Genomic DNA, 8,161 nt, shown 5'->3' on the forward strand with positions numbered 1-8,161 from the left:
CCTCGTGTAGCTTTGCGCGAAATTCAAAAACAAAAAACAAATACCCTAAATAAATACATTTTGAAACTTTGTTATAAACTACACTTAAATATATAGGATAAACATTCAAGAATTAACCAGATGGATATAGATAGATTAAAGATCAACCTGTACCGTAAAACCATTGGTGTTTAAGTGAAGAACATTAATAACGTTGAAAAAACACATACATTTAACTGTATAATGTACTCTAAAGACGTCATGCGATCCCCTTTAGGTAACACAATCTTAAGAAAGTCAGTATCGCATAATACTATGAAACTTAAGAATCACCAATACGTGGTAAGTATCATACCACATAATAACAACACATATTCTGTATGATATTCCTAATGTTAATAGGCACGTATTAGTAATAGGCGTTTTGTCTTACCAGTTTAGGTGGTCTTGTAAGTTGTAGTCACGACGAGATTGGCAAGACAGAACACTAATTTAAAATACTTACCTATAAACACACCTTCTAAAATGGGCCGGTCGTGGTTAGTGTGCCCGGGCTGTGAATCTGAATGCTCATAGCTCTCGTTCCTTCTCAGCTTTGAGACAGTGGGTGCACTATAAGAGTGACGGTCAAATCTCACTATTTGTTATGACAAGAGTAGTTCAGTAGTTTATGGTGGTCACTGTTTACTAACTGCCTTTCTTATAGTATATTAGTTCAAAATTACGTACGGCTATGCACAGGTAGTCCTTGTGTAGCTTTGTGAGAAAATTGAAAACAAACTCATCCTAAAACTGCACAAAATAGGAAACATTAAACTCAAAAAATACAAAATTATACGTTGATTAAGATGACACATCACGCAACGAAGAGGGAAAATGTATAACTCGACATTTAACACAAATTAATTTATGAACACGTTCTCTGAACACGAAATAAACGCATTAATTGGTTATTTTGGTTATGTAAAAATTCTTCAAACCGAGTTCCTCGAAATACCAAAACAAGTGTATAACATCATGCGAGCTTAAAATCATTTGCTGTTTTAACATCAAAAATATATTTTAACAATCATTACTAACGTAGTAGTTTGTTATCCATCTGCCAGTTCGTGAGAGAGAGTGTTTAAGAGTATATTGTAAAAATTATATTACTGAAAAATTACAAATTAGTGTGGTTGTCTCCATTTGGTTTTATTTTCGGTTTTACGTCATTATACCAAAATGCGTCTGAAACTTAAAAGCGTGCCCACTTATTAGCAGTTATACTACTGTGTAAGGGATCAGAGACAGGAATATGTTTTTTTCTGAGCTACCATTTTTGTGAAGAAGCAATAAATAATATTATCCAACTAGGCTTAATAGTCACAACATAGCACACTTACTTTAGCTTCGTACTCCTGAATTATCGCTCAGAGAGTACGACAAAATTAAACCACGTCGTAAGGCAGCTAAACGACGTGCTTAAACGCCAGAAAACTTTAAAACGATGAAAAATAAAAGTTATGTCAGGAAAGAGTAGCTTTGTATTCATGTTGTCGCGTAACCAGGAAACGTTAATACTGGCTATATAAATACATCAGTACTAAAACTTTCATGAGAGTGGAAAATATTACTCTACAGATCAGATAGGATATAATATTTTACTTCCGCTCAACCAGGTAATAAGCCACTGACTATCACATTCTTTTGTTTTTACAACTACGTGGAATTAGGCAGTCATAGCAAGTAATGCACTAATACTGAGGAACTAAAACTACACGTTAACAAGCGATCATTCTAGATATTTTGGCTTGTAGGTTAGAAAGAGAACAACTCAGACGGGAAAATTTGCGAAAACAAAATGTGGCGTGCATGAATCAAGATTATAAGCTACAGTTAGCGATCTTATTTTCCTAGAACACTGTCTGATCTTATATTTTCTACTTTTGCCTGTTTTCATTGTACATCATAAACAGAAAACCATTCCGAATGTATGCTATAAACAAGAATTATTTTGCTCGCTAAATGTTTTCACTATCTTATGATCAAAGTGCCTATTCTTTTCTAACAGATTAGTGTACATCATTATAAATAATACCATTTATAACCGAAAATATAGATTAGACAACCACATTCAAAACTTACTAACATAGAATTGAAAGGTCAAAACAAGCAAAAATAACATTCCATTTTTATTTCGAAAAAAAAAGGTGAGTTCTTGTTTAGTTTACTAATATCAGTATTTGCAATTTAAATCAGGACAAAGACTTACAACAGTTGAGTGGTTGGAAAGTCTTAAAAATTCCTGTGCAAGAGACTGTCGGTTTAAACAAGGACCGAATATTAGCATATTTTAATATGTGGATCTTTCTGTGTTTGTGTGTGCTCGTTAATGAGGTAGTTATTCTAATTATGCATAAATTATTACGATAATTTATGTCTTTAACTTTTATGTGGATATTTTTTGAACGCTAGAAATACTTAAATTTTTATATTTATCCTGATCTGTAATTTCTCATTACAAGCAACGACATAACTGGAAACACAATTCTTTAAGACGTTAATTAGGATATGTTTAATTGCATGTATTTGAGAAATTTTAGTTAGAGTAGGCTAAGTAATATTTATTTATCTTATGTCCAGAATAGAAATATAGATGATTTGTTTTGTTTTGAATTTCGCGCAAAGCTACACAAAGGCTATCTGCGCTAGCCGTCCCTAATTTAGCACTAATAGAATACAGGGAAGGCAGCTAGTCATCACCACCCACCGCCAACTCTTGGGCTACTCTTTTACCAACGAATAGTGGTATTGACTGTCACATTATAACGCCCCCACGGCTGAAAGGGCGAGCATGTTTGGTGGGACAGGGATTCGAGTCCATGACCCTCAAATAGCGAATCAAGTGCCCTAACCATCTGGTCATGCCGGGCCAGTTTTATGGTGTGAGTTTCTTAGATCACATTATTATTTCATTATCATTTTTATAACTTTTTTCTTTTTACTTTCTGCTAAGCAAATTTTTCTGGCCTTTAATTTTGATTACATCAGTTGTATACAAGTTTGTTTTGAACACTTATTGTAAAACTGTCTATCAAAACTCTCAGAAGTTTTTATTCATTTTTATTTAACACACTCAATATTTTTCTTAATTTCTTTTTCTAGTTCAAATTTGTAACACATTGAATTTAGTTCGAATATTCACTAAAGCATATATAGTTTATTTAACTTTAATAAGAGGATTTTTCCAGTTCAAATGATATTTTTTTATGATATATGATCATTCAGACTACAAATTCCTTAATGCTAATTTTTAGAGTACGTCTGGAGATTAGAAGTTGAATAAGTGCTTATGAAGTGGATGAGATACGGCTGTGGTTGCTCTGAGTATGGCTTGGTTGCCAAGAATCATTTGTCTCCTAGTTATATCGCTCAAAGCAACCCAAAAAGTATAGGATGCTGATGTGATTGCTTCTGTTACTATTCGTATGAATATATTGTGCACCTCAGTAATTTAGTCATTGCTCACTTTTCCACTGATACACCAGGCTGAATTGGATCATGACTGTTGTTCCGATCAAACTGATAAGGCTTCTTTCTGGACTGCATCATATTTGAAATGGCTAATACTCTTCACTGGTTTCTCTTTGAAATGATCAATACTTGCAGGCATTTTCAATCTGCAGTTCATCATAACTCTCAGAGAATCAAATAATTCTAATGAGGAATTCTTCTGTCTGCATTATGTTAGTGTAAAGAGAGAGAGAGAAAGATGTCTATGTAATATCTGGTAACCAACATTCAGTAGGATATATTTTCTTGCAGAGACATTTTGTTATTTATGATCTTCTGGCAGAAGCATTTACTGGTTTCTTGCTGACAAATCAAATTCATTGGCGTGTGTGACATGCTTGTAATAATACTATCGTGAAAAGTATGTATATGGTATCATACTGTGGCCTCCCAAGTGGAAAAACTCAGTAGCGATTCTTTTGGTAACCTAGAGTTGTTTCAACCATTTCAAATCTTCAATATCTAAATTACTAGTTAGAGCACATGGTGTCCAGCATAGCCAACATTCATTGTATGAGAATGTATTATACTCTCAGAGCATTTAGTGTGTTGCAAAATTCAAATATCTACTCGATTGTAGACACATTCATCGTCAAACAGCTCAACAGCTTAATGTTGGGATGTTTGCCTACACTGCTGGTTGCTATGTCTGATTGGTTTGACATTTGGCGCTATGGATCTCTTTGTTCTCCCCCTCCCCATTTGAAAGGCAGATAATCTCTGTACTTCAAGTCTTTCAGAAGTCTTTTTGCCGCTATCCTTTACATCAACTTTACCCATACATTTCACATTTCTATTAGTCTATATCTCTTCTGTATGAACGGTTTGGGCAGCATTGTCATTGAGCAGTAATTAAGTTCCTTCTTTATTTTTTTTCTTCCATAGTTTATAAATTGATTATTTCAACTGACTCGGGTATCTCTTCTCTCGAGATAGTTTTGATTTTGATGTATCTCACACAACCTGGTCCTGGAGTCGAAGCTCTGTTTGTTGATTATAGAATTATCTCCAACTTATCCAGCGTTTCTGACATTTTTTCAGAACTCTGTTTAATTCTATCATTCACTTCCTGTAAAGACCATCTCACGGTGGTTGGCCATTTTCTTGTAGCTGGCTCATTATACAACTACAAAAAAGCATCACGTTTTATTCGTCAGCTTTAAGATATTCACCATTTGATCTTTGTTTACTTATGACCCAACTACACATCCACTGGATACTCTTTTCATAATTTGTTCCAAATTTCAAAACTGTTTTTTTTTATGCTGGATGTAGGTGAATCACATTACTGACGGAAATTTCCCAATATAGTCCATTATATTTGTTTGCTCTGTTGCTAGTTTTTTATTATTATTGTTAAAGGTGCTTTTGGTTAAAATTGGTTTAAAAAATAAAGATAAATGAGGAAGAACGAAAGAGGGGAATAGTAAAAATTAGTCCTTTATGTCTATTCTACTAATTTATTGTGTGAAGATTGTGATGTGGAATAAAACGTTTAAGCTGTGCCAAAATTACATTACTAGTAATGTAATTAATTAGTAGTTCTTTGGAGCTTAAGATAATTGTAATAGTACGGTTCTGGCATTTTTGAATTGAATAAATTTTGTTTCAGTGGTGAGAGTTCAAATAAATATTATTTTTTGAAGAAGTTTCTTATTAATGTTTAGATTATTTCTCGTGTGGAGTAAATGTTACATTAGATACATTTACATTTAAAAAAAAGTGATTAATTTTTGTCAGAACCTTCATTACTTATATATGCCATTTTTATTGCTGTAATAATTATAGTTTACATTAGACTGCAAGGTTTGTTTTTATTTTGAGTTTCTATATGGATGATTAATTTACTTGCTTGAACGTTGTTATTTTTTCGTTAATAGGGCGATCTTTGTACGTCATAATGTATTCATTTATTTGAAAAAGAAACATGCCACAACTAAAGGAAAAGGGTGATGACAAACAGTTGTGTAGAAAGAGAAAGGTTGGCAGTTTTTACGTCTAGCATTAAAGTGTTTGCGAACAGGTAATTTTGATTTATTAGTTTTGAAAATATTATCATAAATGTTTCATGCTTTAAATAAATTGGATAAAATATATTTTGTGACATGTGAACAAGATAGTATTATTTTATATTTCTGAAGTTTTGGAATTTATTCTTTTAAATCTGGTCTTAGTGGTTGTGGTTGAAATAGAAGGATGTTGTATGTGATCATGAATCACTGTTAAAGACGAATCGTTGTACAGAAATAAATCTATTATCCTACAAACAGCTGTTTCAAAACATAATTAGTGTTTAAACTTAAACACATGCAGATGTTTAAAATATTCGTATTTAGTTTAAACTTTAACATATCCAGGTGCTTGAAACAAAAACCGCCCTGTATCCATGTTCCTGTGTTCTACGGAACGGTTTAATTTCAAAATAGGGTTCAACTTCGTTGTGAATGAATAAAACGTTCCTAAAATGAAATTTTAAACATTAATTGCTTTGGTAAGTGTTCATGTATATTTTTGAAACATCAGATGTTAAACAGACAACATATTCAGTTATAGCAGCTAAAAATTTAAACATTACTTCTTTCACAATGTTTCACAACCTATCTTTTACCTCTGGTTGTCTGGCACCGTATAGGTGTGCTACATTCGTGACATAATGTAGCTCAGTTTTGCAATTTTTTCTATTATGAAATTAATGTTTTATTAAATGAAGTATTGTGTGTTTTCTTGTTAAAAATAGAGATTATATAATTACACAAACGATATGGTTTTTCATACTGTATAGATTTGAAGTTAGAATATATTGAACTGTATCGACACATTGAACATAACGGGTTTTTGTTTTAAATTGATAATTTAAAACTGAAGCTGTCGCTTTTCTGATCTTCTCGGGTCTCTTTATATATCATGATATATAGATTAGTGAAACATTCCTGCTGACGATGTTTGCCACTTGGAAGTAAAAAAAAATACCCTATTTTATATCTCTGGGATCAGCTTCTCTAACATTCTGGGGAGCTTAATCATTTGAACGGAACGGATATTAAAAACTAATTACCCTAACGCTGAGTAGCATTCGTGTGTTACCAAGTTTGTAATGTATTCAAGCGTTTTGAGCTTGGATTAAAAGAAACCAATAACAATCTTCGTTTGTCAAGTTACGGAAACAGAAAAATAGAATCTAAAGACCACGTTTAGAAAAACGAACAATGAGCTATAACAAATCTTTTGTTATACGTTAAGAATAACTGAAACGTTAATTGCACGATTCTTATAATAAGAAGATTAGACCTTCATGCGAAACAGAATATATTCACAATTAGAAAACACCAGCCCAAGACTTTTATAAACGACACAACTGAACTTCTAACCAAACAAGATAACCTTGACACAAGAAGTTACAAATTAAAATCAGAAAAAAACTTATCACAAAGTGTCAGTCATTTTGTCTCATTATAATAATGATAATGTATAATTGATTTTAACAGGGTGTCAGCTGGCATCATATATAAACAAAACTTAAGTAATAGCTCTATTAGATGACAAAGGAAATTTTGAACCTAATACTAATTAACAAACGTAAAGGAATATCACATCACACCGTGTGCATTTACTGAAGTTTTACTTTGGCAAATTAATTAAAGTTAAAGGCCTGAGGGGAAATGGTAATAAAGGCAATGTGTTTAGCATATTTTTATGTATTTATCAAAACGACTGGCAGATATTTATCAAAGATTTGCATTGCTTGAAGAACGAATACACCGGAAATCCAGAGAGTTCAACAGGATAAGCCACTGCTTACTGGTTTGAAAACTGTTATTAATAATTCAGTTCTAGTGATTCGCAGCATGCTTGTTGCGAAACCTTATACCCATGTAATTACCATAAAAGTTAACCATTTTCTAGGATAACTAGTTTTATTATTTAATTCATTTTATTTAGTGCTTGTTGCGAAACCTTATACCCATGTAATTACCATAAAAGTTAACCATTTTCTAGGATAACTATTTTTATTATTTAATTCATTTTATTTAGTGCTTGTTGCGAAACCTTATACCCATGTAATTACCATAAAAAGTAACTATTTTGGAGGTTAACTATTTTAAATTAACGTGTATTTGTGACGTTTTAGTTCAGATTCTAAAGCATTGTTTAAGTTTGCTAATAATATTCTATTTACATATAATATAGATAAAAGCAGAACGTTACATAGGATAAGGAAATGATACCCACAGAAAATAATCAGCTGAAGAGCCAGTGTTACAGGTGGTCAGGATAATAGCCAGTGTTACAGGTGGTCAGGATAATAGCCAGTGTTACAGGTAGTCAGGATAATACCCAGTGTTACAGTTAGTCAGGATAATACCCAGTGTTACAGGTAGTCAGGATAATAGCCAGTGTTACAGGTAGTCAGGATAATAGCCAGTGTTACAGGTATCCTGACTACCTGTAACACTGGCTATTATCCTGACTAATAGCCAGTGTTACAGGTAGTCAGGATAATAGCCAGAGTTACAGGTAGTCAGGATAATAGCCAGTGTTACAGGTAGTCAGGATAATACCCAGTGTTACAGGTAGTCAGGATAACACCCAGTGTTACAGGTAGTCAGGATAATAGCCAGTGTTACAGGTA

At 32.7% G+C, this 8,161-nt stretch overlaps 1 long non-coding RNA gene across 1 annotated transcript in view; it reads left to right on the forward strand.

The window, feature by feature from the left end:
• LOC111083153 overlaps positions 1-8,161 on the forward strand; it is a 112,136-nt gene that overhangs the window by 47,008 nt on the left and 56,967 nt on the right. Inside the window, exon 2 of the long non-coding RNA XR_002608836.1 lies at positions 5,412-5,554. This is a non-coding gene — a long non-coding RNA (uncharacterized LOC111083153). The remainder of the gene's footprint in view (positions 1-5,411; positions 5,555-8,161) is intronic.

Source organism: Limulus polyphemus, unplaced genomic scaffold (assembly GCF_000517525.1).
Source record: "Limulus polyphemus unplaced genomic scaffold, Limulus_polyphemus-2.1.2 Scaffold136, whole genome shotgun sequence".
In the NCBI taxonomy this organism is placed as follows: domain Eukaryota; kingdom Metazoa; phylum Arthropoda; class Merostomata; order Xiphosura; family Limulidae; genus Limulus; species Limulus polyphemus.